This window comes from Euprymna scolopes, chromosome 21 (assembly GCF_053919585.1).
Source record: "Euprymna scolopes isolate OS-2025 chromosome 21, ASM5391958v1, whole genome shotgun sequence".
NCBI lineage: Eukaryota > Metazoa > Mollusca > Cephalopoda > Sepiida > Sepiolidae > Euprymna > Euprymna scolopes.
Window position 1 is genome coordinate 76081117 of NC_136502.1, and position 15131 is coordinate 76096247.

Genomic DNA, 15131 nt, shown 5'->3' on the forward strand with positions numbered 1-15131 from the left:
AAGGTGACGCAAATATGGAAATCAAAATGGATGACTGGGGTAAAAGTAGAGTTGTTTTTTTAAATAATTAGGTAGTGTTAGAACCCTGCTTTTGAATGGGAAAGAGATTGATTTCGTGGAGGGTGAGTGCCTTTTGATTTTCATTTTTAATAAACAGATTTAAATACCATTCTGGGTTGTACAAAATGCTACCGAGCACTAGGAGTGACAGGAAGTGGGTAGTTGAAGTAGAATGAAAGAAAAAAGAAAGAAAGAAAGAAAAGTAGCATCTGAGAAGGCACAACCTATCTCTAGACTCCTCAAACTAGAGAGAAAGGGAGGGAGAGGGAGAGAGAGAGAGAGAGAGAGAGCCTGAGCCTGAGCCTGAGCCTGAGCCTGAGCGAGGAATCGAAGATGGAACTATTTGAAACTCCGGAGACATCTTTAGCTTTTGAGCTCTTACTTCTGGAATGACCAATCCAAGACGTATACGCCAACAGTAGGACAGTACATGATTATGAGTGGCTTAATAAACCCAAGAAAAAATAAAATAATATGCCGGATCATGCAAATAAATAAATAAAATAAAATAAAAATGATAATTAATTAATAGATAAATAAAAATAAACAGATTTCTAAAAAAAAAAAAAAAAAAAAGACAACAACAATTTAAGTAAATTATGACAAAAATAAAAATACTCACTGGGGAATATACCCGGTTAACCAAGTAGATATGGAAATTGAAAAAAAGAAAAGGATATGGATAGCTCTAGCTGTTCATTTATAAAATTAAATAAAAATATATATGTAAATATATATATATATATATATATATATATATATATATATATATATATATATTGACGCTCTAATCCCCATCTGGCATCAATTGAAATAAATGGCTCTCGTTTTGGGAAGGCTCCATGTTTTGACAAGCTTCTGGGCTTGACCTTTACTCCTAATCTAAACTGGAACACGTACATCAAATCCGTTGTCAAGGTCGCAGGAAAAATGGTGGGATCCTTCTATCCATCCAGTAGATATGTCACTGCTGATGCAATTCTCTTCCTATATAAGAGTCAGGTACGTCCAAGGATGGAGTATTGTTGCCATATCTGGGCAGGACCTGTTAGAAACACTTATTCTGCCTTGACAGAGTTCAAAATAGACTTCGTAACCTAGTAGAAGATGCCCTTTTCCTTTATCTGCAACCTCTTTCCCACAGAAGAGACGTTGCGAGACTATCTTTGCTTCATCGTTATTTTCATGACAAGTGCTCGTCTGAACTCCAATCTATTATTTCCCCTCGTCAAACTTTCACAAGAGACACTTGTCTAGCTGAAACCGCAATCAATAATTTCCTCCATTCTTTATCTGTGCCTAAAACAAAACGCAGATTTCATGAACAAAGCTTCTTCCTTAGAAATGCACACCTGTGAAACTCCTTTCTGTTTACCTGCTTTCCCGCTAACTACAATATGGTTGTCTTCAAGTCTAACGTAAACAAGTTCTTGATTAACCGTTCCACTCAAGTAATCCAATTTACCAAATTAACACTTCTAACGATTACTATGATATTGTCCCATTGACTACAGTACACTCTTGAACTCTTATCCTCGAGTAGCCTTTGGACCTTGTGTTACATGGAACAGGGCTGTCCGCTGTCCATGTAAATAAGAAGAATATTAGATAAGTAAAAATGAGATTAGGATAAGCCTAGTATTGAACCCTATAGGCAAAGTTAAGAAATGGAATGTTAGAAATTAAGTCTATTATTTATTCTTTTAGAAATGTGAATATTAAATATGTCAGTAAAAGAATGAACAAGGCAAATTAATTTATATTGCTTAAAAATACGTTAGATTTGAATTTAGGATTCTTTTGTTTGTCAAAAGTGTGTTTTGGGCAAACATATGCATAACTACGTGAAATTAGTCACGTTTGAAAAACACACTTCTGAAGTCATAGACAAAGGACATTTCTCCATAGTATGGGTTCGAATTTTAGTGAGAAAGTTGATCAGCCAAGAGTTGACATAGTCAGAGGAGAGTCCCCTTAGAGGCGAAGGGTAGAGGATTAACCATGTAGGTCCGAATTTGAATTCCTGACGTCATTCGACCGATCGATCAGATGAATAAATAAGTCATCATTATGTTGTAACTGTTGTCTTGTGTCATCCTTCATCACGAACGAAAGGTAATTGTGTTTATCATCTTATAATGAACATTGTGTAACCCTTCGAAGATTATGTATCTCCTCTCCTCAAAATGTGTTAAGAAGAACAAGCCCCTGTCTTATATAAATGTCATTATCATTCTATCTGTGTTAGAAGAACCGTTAATACGAAGTACCCAAGAAATATAAGAACTGTATAAATGTCTCCCTCATCAGCGTTATATATGTCCCGGTCATCTTTTAATATGTGCCCCTATTTAGGGAATACAATAATACAACACTTGATAAGTGGTGACTCCTATGTAAAAAAAAAACAAGTTAGTAAGCTCTCTCGGTTGAGGTGCATGAAATGGCAGGTCAATTTCTGGCATCTAAAACTATGCACCATTCCCAGCAAGAAACAAAACGATATAGAAATTGAAAAAAAAGCATATGGATAGCTGCAGCAGTTCAATTATAAAATTAAATAAAAATTAAAATAAATATATTCACATAGTGGCGGTCAATGTTTATATAAAACACCGTCTGTCTCAAGATCTGGTAGTTAGAGCTACTGACTATCGACTAGATTGTTTATGTTACTTATTTGGGTAGGATTATTGTTCTCATATTGAGTATTTTTGTGTGCAACCTTTCGGTCGGTTTGTTCTTCGATCATCTTTAGGCATATTGGTTGTTGTCTGGGAAAAGAAATTAAGAAAAGTTACTGGCTCCGAAGATATTTTCATATTCTTGGAGTTGGTCTCCGTTTTATGGCTGTGGTTTCGTATGTGTGAAAACAATTAGTTGACAAGGGGAGGCAACTTTAATGAAGATTGACAGGAGATTATCTCCCTTTTATTTCCGAAATTTTAAGGGTGTACAAGTTTTGTTTTTCCTAGAATTAGAGACTCCCAAATGCAATGAATTTCTACGCTTGGTCTACTTAGTATTTTTTCTTTTTTAGCACATGTTCTACTTTTTGTAGTCGCCTGACTCTCCATCCTGCATCCCTAACAATGATTTTGACCTCGTTCCACAAAGGGAATTGTGTTCCTTTTTCTTTCCATAAATGATCAGCTAGTCCCGACTTTTCCATATGTGATCAGCTAGTCCCGACTTTTCCATATGTGATCAGCTAGTCCCGACTTTTCCATATGTGATCAGCTAGTCCCGACTTTTCCATATGTGATCAGCTAGTCCCGACTTTTCCATATGTGATCAGCTAGTCCCGACTTTTCCATATGTGATCAGCTAGTCCCGACTTTTCCATATGTGATCAGCTAGTCCCGACTTTTCCATATGTGATCAGCTAGTCCTGACTTTTTCGTGTCACGGCTTTACGGTGCTCTTCTAGCCGTACCGTTGGAGGGCTACAATGGCTACGTGTTATTAATAAGTAAGAAAACTATTTTGACCTCCGCATACTACTATCCATGAGAGATTTCATACTTCAACGGGAAAGATGATTTGCCAAAAAAAATGTCAGAACCTTAAAAGACTTTTTTAATAAGTTTATTCTATCTATATTATCTATACAACCTATATCAAATATGTATTGTTATTACCTGCTCTTTGGTGTAAGAAACAATAATTACCACCGGTCAAAGGATTTGAAACCAGTATATATATATATATATATATATATATATATATATATATATATGTATATATATATATATAATTATTATTATAGTAAATAATTATATATATATATATACATATATAAATATATAATTATTTACTATAATAATAATTAAATACCTACACACACTAGTGTTTCATCCTTTCTGGAATCATCAGTGCAGAGACTTTGTGTATAGTGTACTATGTTAGGAGATGGGCGGATGTCGATCCATATTACATATAAACTTCTACATATTTGTACAGTCAGGGAAGCAGGAAGAAGGGGAGGGAATTCTATGTACGTAGAAGGAGCTACAAGTACAATGAATTCATCAAAACACATTTCATTAAAATACTTGTAAAACAGAGATGCAACATTGCGGCGATGACAAGGGAGTTGGAGCTTAGCATATTATTTTACAGTTATTTTTTTCGAGTTAAAATAATTAACACACTGCTTTGTTTATGTAGTATATTCTCCTCCTGGATTAGCCATATACAAAATATGTAGAGGCATAAAGTTAACGTTAGCACTGCTAAGCGGTTAATGAACGGAGGCGAGAAACTGGTCGTGCGCGGATATCAGCCCCTCATCTTTTCTTTTCCCAACAATCAAAGACTCGGTGGAAAAGCGATAGTGCGGCGTAGCTATTTCTGATCTTCTTTGGGGGAGGGGGGCACGAGGTGAATTATTATTGGACAGGCGGCAACATCAAAGAAGTGTATTAATTGTTCGAACTTGGCAAAGTGTGGCACAGGGTCAGATAGCGGGAGAGATAAGGCAGATTTACGACTGAAGGTCGTCGGAACAATTCTTCAAAACGTCAGTTTGATTAGCATCAAAATCCGTGCTCGAAATCGTTTCTGTTTATTTGTTGGTATGCATGGATTTCCTACTAAGCATTTTACACACTGAGAGATCTCATAGACATACACACACGCGCTCGCGCATACATTTCACACACACACACACACATATATATATATATATATATATATATATATATATATATATATATGAGAACATCTCCACACACACACACACACCCACACACACACATATATAAAGAGAGAGAGAGAGAGAGAGAGAGAGAGAGAGAGAGAGAGAGAGAGAGAGAGAGAATGGGAGCGAGAAAAAGACATAATAGATTATAAAAATATATTTATGGCAATTAAAGCACTCTGAAGTGTCCCCATTCCATCCCCATAAGGAAACGTAAGGCTAAAATGCATTGAAATTATGTTACCGGGTGTTTTTATACATTAACAGGATGCTTAGCCTAGCTAGATAACCAATCAGATTATTTGTTATTACCTCCCAGGGGGTAATGTTTTCATTAGCCAATGACAGAGCTTCTCTCAGACAAAGGTTCAGCTGACTTGTCCTTCTTTTTTGTGATTCTGTTTTGTATAAAGGTAACTCGCATTTTTTTTTTTTAATGTGTCAAAATAATCGGTGACTTTATTTTAACACCTGGGTGCTTAGAGTAGTTATTCTTTTATATTTTAATGTGTTAGTTTAGTATTTTAATCTTATTTCGTTTTATTTTCGTATGTGTAGTTATCTTAAAGTAAAGTATTTCTGTGTATAGTTAATCATTCGGGCATAATATACAGGGGTCGTCTAAGTTTCTATATGTACTGGTTTGCCGTACTATATTTCACTCGATTATTTGCGAACATCCACTTTCTCAGTAATGAGTCATTGATGCTGGGTTTATTCGACGTATGTTGCTATTGAAGTGCTTTCATTGGCATACTATCTGATTTTAAAATCTAGCGTAGTATTTCTTGCTATTCGAGCTTTCTTGTCGAGGGGAGAATACAATACAATATTATGATAAAATATTATTTAATTCGAATCAACATACAAGTTGAAGGAAGATGGTATGGAAACCTATTTATGTCTATTCAAGCGAGCATTTCTAGAAGGTTGCCATCAACGGTGTTCAGCAAGACGTTAGGCCGGAAGTTGGCATTAAACATTAATATTTGACGGTATATACACACACGCACACACACACACACACACACACACATATATATATATATATATATATATATATATATATATATATATATATATATATAGTAGTATATATATGTACTCATCGACATACAGCTCTGTTTCATTGTATCACAACTCATCAGTGCCGCTAGACTAGCACCTCTCCCAAGCCAAGGATTGAACCTAGAACCATCACGTTGATAGTCAGCAGTTCTACCGATCGACCTAGGGGATCGGTGCCCGCAAATAACCTCGCCAAATGTCTATTTTAAACAAATATTCATCTACCACTTTTATAGTGCTCAAACCGCTTATTTATAAACAAACAACGAGCCTCGCATTTTTCAGACAATTAAGTAGCGGGTGAGATTATTTACGACTGTGCTCTACCCAAAGAAGGGGGGCTTATATATATATATATATATATATATATATATATATATATATATATATATATATATATATATATACTGGCTGTACACTGTACACTGGAAAATTCTAATAAAAAGAGAAAATGCATGTTTCTTATATTCTTAGTACAGCAATCCACTCCAAAAAGTTTTAAAAAAAAAGGGGGGGGCGAAAATGAAAAAAATATGGTACTCTTGCAGAATTAGATCCGGATCCTCGGGAGTTTCCGTCAATAATGGCGTGGACTCGACCAACAATCAGTGCATTAAGCCGAACATTGCTAAAATGTTGAAACGCTAAATCGAGTTTTTGTTTGTTTTTTAATACAAAAATTGTATTAAAAAATGTGAGTTTTTAATTAGTATTTTTATACACATTCGAAAAAGTTGTTAAAAAAAAAACAAAATGAAAGCAAAGGTAAGGTAAGTTACGTTTCTACCTAATTGGATGATTTTTTAGTGGTTTTATTTAATGTAAAATGTTTAATCGGCTCGAAAAAAACACTGTTTATCGATGTATTTGAAAAAGACAAATGGTCGCGGACTCTGTTGAATATGTTAAGTTTGGGAAGATAAATTAAAAACTATACAAAACAGTGTCAGAAACCCACCAAATATATGTTATTGTGAAAGAGGCTGACATATTCGGTGGGTTTCTGACAGTATGTTGTATAGTTTTGTAGTTTTAATTCATTTTCCCAAACTTAACGTAATCCGCAGTGTCCGCCACCATTTGTATTTTTCAAATACACCGATAAACACTGTTTGAGCCGACTAAACCTTACATTAAATAAAACGGGTTTGTATTACTAAACACAGATACGAAAAAGTTGTCGAAAAATAAATATATAACAAATAAATGTTATCAAAGGCAAGATAAGTTACTTTTCTACATAACTGGATAAGATTTTAGTGCTTTTATTTAATGTAAAATGTTTGATCGGTTCGAAAACATGCAGTGTTTATCAGTAAATTTGAAAAATACAAATGTCGGCAGACTGTGTTGAACATGTTAAGTTTGGAAAAATGAGTTAAAACTAAAAACTATACAAAATACTGTTAGGAACTCACTCAATATATGTTACCGTGACATAGGCTGACATATATTCGGTGTTTCTTAACAGTATTTTGTATAGTTTTTAGTTTGAACTCATTTTCCCAAATTTAACGTGTTTAACACAAATCTGTCGCCATTTGTAATTTTCAAATATAGACGCTGTATTTTTTCGAATAAACATTTTACATTAAATAAAAGCACTAAAAAATTATCCAGTTTGGTAGAAAAGTAACTTATCTTGCCGTTGATAATATTTGTTATACATTTGTTTTTTGACAACTTTTTCGAATCTATGTGTACAGTAATACAAACTCAATAAAAACATCAGAAAGTATCCAGTTAGGTAGAAAAGTAAGTTATCTTGCCTTTGAAAACATTTGCTTGTTATATATTTGTTTTCGTTGACAACTTTTTCAAACCTTTGTGCAAGTACAAACCCCCGAGGGGGTATTTTTCTGTCTATTTTTATTTTTTGTACCGCGCTATTTTAAAATAGTTTTTCCAAATTAAATTTAAATTTCACATAATTTTTTTTGTATTTTTGTCACATTAGGTCCACCTCCACAATTTTCTTTAAAATGACTACTTTCAAACGCTTTCGACTATGCTGAATAAGAAAATCTCATTTAAAATTTGCAGAGGTAAGTAGTTTTCAAGATATAAAGACCTGTACTATGCACTATAATTCACTGGCGGCCATGAATAAACACCCTAACCTCTCCATATTAAGAACGGCTTCGGAATAAATATCCCTAACCTCCCCATGTTAAAACGGCTTTTGGAATAAATACCACCATTCTCCCCATGTTAAGAACGGCTTTCGGAATAAATATCCCCAACCTACCCATGTAAAAAATTGTGGCGGTGGACCTAATGTGAAAATTTACCTTTTGTTATTTTAATAAATTGTTAGTTGAAAGCACAGAATAGTTACAAACACCATCCACTCCCCATGGTAAAAATGGCTGAAAAAAATAACGGTTTTCTTGGTAGAAACTTTTCTGTATTTCACCTAACAATTTCTTTAATAGAGAAAAAGCATTCATATTATATATATATATATTATATATAACCTAACAATTTACGGTAAAAAAAGCAAAAACGAAACAATCAAATCTTAATCGGACCTTATTGCCAATGCTCTGGATACAATGTTGAATGCGCTGTCCGCGTTTTTTTTTTTTCAAGCTAAATTCAACTGTCACAATATCTTTTTTTTATATAATTTCACCATATCCTTTTAATAATAAATTGTTAGTTGAAAGCACAGAATAGTTACAAAACACCCTCCGCTCTCCATGGTAAGAATGGCTGAAAAAAAATTGAAATAAAAAAATGTATTATTTCGGCACGTTACCAAAATGCATATGTACCGTGAATCTTCTTTGAAAAAAAAACTGTACTTTCACCTAACAATTTATAGTTGTAATAATAAAAAAAGTTCATAAAATAGGGGATTTTTTTAATGATCGATTACCGTCGTCAAGTCATTCGTAGTGCATGAATCGAAATTGTACTCCAGAAGTAAAAACCGAGAAGTCAAGCAAGATCGACTTATATATATATATATATATTTATATATATATATATATATATATATATATATATATATATATATATATATATATATATATATATGTATGCATATATATATATGTATATAAATATATATATATAAGTCGATTCTGCTTGACTTCTCGGTTTTTACTTATATGCATGTATGTATATATATATATATATATATATATATATATATATATATATATATATATATATATACACATGCAAAATTCAAACTTTAACTGTTTTAAGACCAAAGTTTGTGCAGACATTTTTTTAAAATAAATAAATATTTTTACTTATTAAAACAGATTTAATATTTCGAATTATAACGAATTCTTCATCAGGAAAATCTAGCTGCAACAGAGAGATGAACTTTTCAGGTCATGACTGTATAAGTTCTGTCACTATTACAATGCAATTTCGAATCACCTCTGATCGATTCGGGCGGATAAAATTGTGGCATTACTTTTGGAACACCGCTTGAGGTAAAGCAGTTTAGAATTAAGATAGAAAAGAAAAATATATGAATAAATAAAATGAGAACATCAAGATGTTCCACTCGCTATCCATATTTCTCACGGCTATTTAAGCATGTCTGAATCTGTGTTATCTCAAGACCCCTAGAAATATTCATGCACGCACAAAAAATAAAATAAAATAAAGTAGCCGCGCACACACATACTCCGATTCCTATTTATAAATAAATATACATAGAAAGACACATACATACATGCATAAATGTAAGTGTATATATATATATATATATATATATATATATATATATATATATATATTACGTGTTTTTCTTTGTTTTTTTTTTTCTCCTTCGCGTTACAGGTTCGAGCCTGCCTGACTACCACCATTTTTTTTTTAACACATCTCTCCACACGGGCTGCCTTCTGCTGTTTTGATTCCTCCCCCTGCTACTACCACTTTTTTCACTCCCCTGGGGTTCTTTAGTACACAACCTATACACATCCGGGTAACGCCGGTACCTCCGCTAGTATATCTATAAATGAAAAATATAGAGATAATAATAATAATAATAATAATAATAATAATAATAATAATAATAATAATAATAATAATAATATAAGAAGAAGAAGAAGAAGAAGAAATAAAAGGCGAGAAGATGGGTTCAATTGATGTGATAAGCGTGAAACTGTCAGTTACGCTGGAATGTGCATAAAAACAAAGAATCGGTCGTTGTCTATCCATATCTGTACACGTATGTATGTCGATTTGAGTTCATGGAAAACAAAATAAAGGAATGAACTGATTAATAAAAAAAAGTATCTTTTAAAGTTTCTACCCATTTAAAATCGTCGTGACGGTCGCTACGTTAATTGGATCAGACGGTGAACGTGCTGACTTCGTGACGGCAACACGAGATACTTGCGTTCAATTACACGCAGTGTGTTTTTTGACTTTATATTTTTGGTGAGTTCCTCCCCCCAGCTTTATATTTTAACATATATAACTAACACATGCACACAAACACACATTATATATATATATATATATTAGAGAGAGAGAGAGAGAGAGAGAGAGAGAGAGAGAGAGAGAGAGAGAGTATATTTTTGTAACGTTACCCGGGAACACGTTGTAATGTCAGCATTAAAGGGGACTAAAAATAGAAAAGAAATTCAACTCGCTTTTGTTTTTGTATTACAACATTACTTGGCCTTCGGGCCGAGATCAAAGTGTAGTATCTGTTCCGGCAGATACTGCAAGCTATGACTAGCTAGGACTAGCTATGACTAGCAAAGATCAGATGTGGGGGCAACCCCACATGCTTGACCTTTAACCAGCTCCCATTTCCCACCTCTCGGGAGCTGGTCCCCTTTTCCCCTTCCCCCTCCCTTCACTCCTCACATTAAAAATCGGCCTTGTGCCTAATTTGCTCGGTGGGGGAGCAAATAAATACCATCTGTTCTTCAGATGCTGCACTTCTATTTCTTGTTCTCTTTCGGTGGAGGAGAAATCCTTCACGACTGAGACAATTTTTTATTTTTGTACCTTTTCTCCACGTTAAAAAACGACCCTGGTGTCTAACTCTGTCCCGTGGGGAGGCATAGTAAATAGGTACAACGACATTTATTTTCTCATTCTCTCGTTACCACTGTGACGTCCCTCACGTGATTGTCTTCTCGAACATGCTCTCGAACCTTATCCACGTCTTTTACGTGATCTCGAACGTTATTTCCGTCACTAATGTTATCTTTTTTAAGGCCTATATTTTTCCATATATATAAATATATATATATATATATATGTATATATATATACATACATATGTGTGTGTGTGCGCGTGTGTGTGTGTGTGTGCGCGTGTGTGTGTGTGTGTTTATATATAATGGGAACGAAGGAATTTCGTCGTTGATTAAAAGAAATAGGCTATAGATAACATGTTTCTTATGTTGTAATTTATAATAGAGTCTGACAATTTTATGATAGGGAAAACTTAATCGATTTTACTTGTAAAAATTCGAGAAAAATAATTCGATTGTTTCTCTAATAATGCAGACGTTAAAAGAAAATAACAGACCACTTCCTACGAAAATTTCTTAAACTCAACACCAAAATTAATTACTTCAGCGTGTTTCACGATAACATTTCCTCATTTTTTTTTAAATAAATATAACAAAAATTATTACATTTATTTCACGACTTCTGTCTGTTCCAAAATTGTCTTTGAAACGGAAGGTATCGACCATAGTCCTTTTTTTATGAATTATCAACTGAAACGCAACCACGTCACACTTCGTAATTTGCATACACGAGGGAAAAAGTTTTAGAGCACATGTACATTCCATGATTCTGGTATTTTCATTCCTTAATTCTGGCCGCTTGATAATTATATGTTCTGCGTAACTGCATTACATGCAAGCGAACGCAATTGTTGCGCTATGTTTCACCTAGCAGTCAAATAAAGTTCGCATGTTAATATTTTATGTTTTTATTAATTCAGACGATAGATATTATTACATATCTTTACATTAAACAATAGTATAAAATGTATTTACTTCTGCCTACACGACGTTTGATAATTTATGATTTAACAACAAAAGAAAAAGACTTGTTCTTTCGTAGTTCAGTAAGTGTAAAACAAAATTGTAATGTGTATCGTTATTTCCATGGCAAGTGCTCGTCTGGGCTCCAATTTCTGGTCTTTCGCGAAAAACACCCGTCTAGCTGAAACCACTGTCAATAACTTTCCCCATTCTTTATTTGTGCCTAAATCAAAACGTAGATTCCATCAACAAAGCTTCTTTCTTAGAAGTGCACGCCTCTGGAACTTTTGCCTGTTTTCCACCTGACTACAATTTGGATGTCTTCAAGTCCAACATAAACAAATTCCTGATAAACCGCCCCCTTAAGTAAGACAATTTATCAAATCTCCATTACTAACGATTACTACGATATCATCCCATTGACTACTGCACACGCAATAACCTTTATCCCCGAGTGGCTTCCGGGTCTTGATAAGTGGCAACTCTCATATAAAAAAAGAAACATTACTGCTAAAATAACGCTCGCGTATCTGTGCATTTTGTAAGGCTCAGATGATCCTAGGTTTCTAACAACATATGCCACATTCAAATGTCTTATGTCCAGATTATTAACCACTATATTATGGAACTTTAGAACGCCATTTTAGATACATTAAGTCGTTATAATAAAATCCTACATTAGATCCTGGGAACAACATCATCACAATCACAACCGTCTTAGTTACTATTTTCCCTTCAAATAATAAGACCTCTTACCGCCCCACTCCTTATTGGGAGGAATTCTGCAATTTGACAGCTCTTCGGTTACACTGATTTTAACTGGATTTTATACACATAGACATTCCAAATTCAAAAAATAATGAATCCTCTCTTCTAATGTTCTGCACACTCGCATTGGCTGACAGCTGACAATTCGTTCATTCCAGAATCTAAATCTGATTACAAAAACGAACGCTCCAAAAATGTTCAAATGGGGCGTCACTTACTAAATACTGTTTTCCAATACATCGGCACATGTTGATAATCAATTATTTCATCTTTTTCGCAGCTACATAAATCTTTCATTTAAAAAAATGTACAATTTACTAAAAAATTTTATTTATGCAATGTTATGACCCTTTAGGCTGTGATCATAGCGTAGTATCTGTTAACTGTGGCAAGCAGGGTCAAAACATTAAAAGGTCAAAACATTATTATTATTGTTATTGTATTCTTATTAATTAATTTGAGCGACGGATGGTCGCTGGATCAGTTATTATGATTAGAAGAATAAACAATTAAATTAACGTGTGAATCGCAAAAGAAATGTGAAAATAGAAAATATATGTAAACATTATTTTGGGGTTTTGAATAAACAAATAACTAGCTGTGGATTAGGTTGGTCTGAGACACGTAATCAGGTAACGTAAGAGAACACGTGATGTAGTTAGTTTTGGAGAGATTCAGAGAGTTGAGGATTAACCACCAGAGCGGACAGACGTCTAGACAGGGGTGGACAGACAGCTAGGAGCGGGCTGTATTAACAGAAAATGTAGACTAACTGCAGATCATGTGAAAACCATTTGAGACAACTGTAATAAATTTATATTATAAAAATATAAAGAGTTGTTTTATGGCTTTCACAAATAAGAACAGATGTCTCAATTGGATGGTGATCGTTTCATGGTTCGTCACGGAGCAGCAGGAAGATACAGAAGAACTTTTCAAGAAAAAGGTATGAAGGTATTCTTCTTCTTATATATGAACTGTATGGTATGGAAAAGGTATGAAGGTATTATTCTTCTTATATATGAAGTGTAAAAATATCCCGTGTGATAAGCCTAATACAACATGTCTCAGTTTACACGTCGATATCATGTCCTCCTGCTAAACAACATACATACGATTTATACGTTTATTATCTGTCTGTTAAAAGAACAATATCTTACATCCACTAGATAACACATGACACGTTTTAATATATCATCTCCTCCAATATAAACCAATATACAACATTTACTTACGATAAATAAAAAAAAAAAAACGGATAAACCGATTAATAGCCGATACCCGGATTTTTGACGCATCACAAACTGACATTTTATTTACTTCAGAAATCTACTTATGGAAGCCTTTACACTATCTATTCCTTACAATTTTACTAAAATTATTTATTTTTACGCTAAATAAAAATTAAAACGAATTAACCGAATAATATAGCCGAGACCATGATTTTTCCGAAAACGTACACTATGACCTTCATTGCTTGAAGCCAACACTAATTTTTTTTGGTTTGATTTCCTAAAATTTATTCTTTAGTTACACAAACTTAAAAAACAAATAAAACGTTTCAACCAATTCTTATAGCCGAACCCCCTTTTTTTACGAACCAGAATCTGACACGACGTTTTGGCTAACTATTCCTCAGGCCTTCGTCAGGTGGTAACCGCGACGGGATAGAAACTCTGAATCTCCTAACTGCATTCTCAGCGATTACTGCCATCCATAGTTGTTGTCGTCTTTCCACGTTTTAGCCAAGTAAGCCTCTGGCGTGCTTTCAGTAGGATTGAAACCGCTATCTTCAGACAATTCTCACCTGGAACGGTAAAGATTCAATGTCTCTATCCACTGCGACACGATAGCGTTTTCAATCCTACCCCAAAACGGTCAGAGGCTTACTCTGCCAGATGAATAGTATGCCTAAACGCCGTGAAACAACAACTAAGAAAGATGAGGATAATAGTCCGCATAAAGAAATTAATAAAAAATACTCATCCCAATGATGATTTCAAATTAAATAATATATACAGAATCTGATAGTTTATTTACTATAAACAACCTCCTCAGCTATATATATATATATATATATATATATATATATATATATATATATATATATATATATATATATATATATACATATATATATATATATATATATATATATACATATATATATATATATATATATATATATATACTAGCGTTTCAGCCCAGAGTTTCCAGGGTGTTTCCCCCTTGTTTCCTTCCTCTTTCCCCTCCCCTGACATCATTCACTCTCTCATCCCATCATAACGAACATTTCTGTAAAAGTCTGAGGAAGCTACAGACGGCCAAGAACGGCCGGATGGCTGAAACGATAATGTAACTTAACAGAAAAATACGGTAATAAAAATAAGACGTATATATATATTAACAATTAACTTCTGGTACATATGGACGACCCCAAGTGACAAATTTTCCTTGCTGATAACAATATATTAATTTTCAATATCGTAAATTGTAGCCTGTAAAAAGTAATATTCAAATTATTTCTATTAAATTCCTCTTATTCTAAGAAA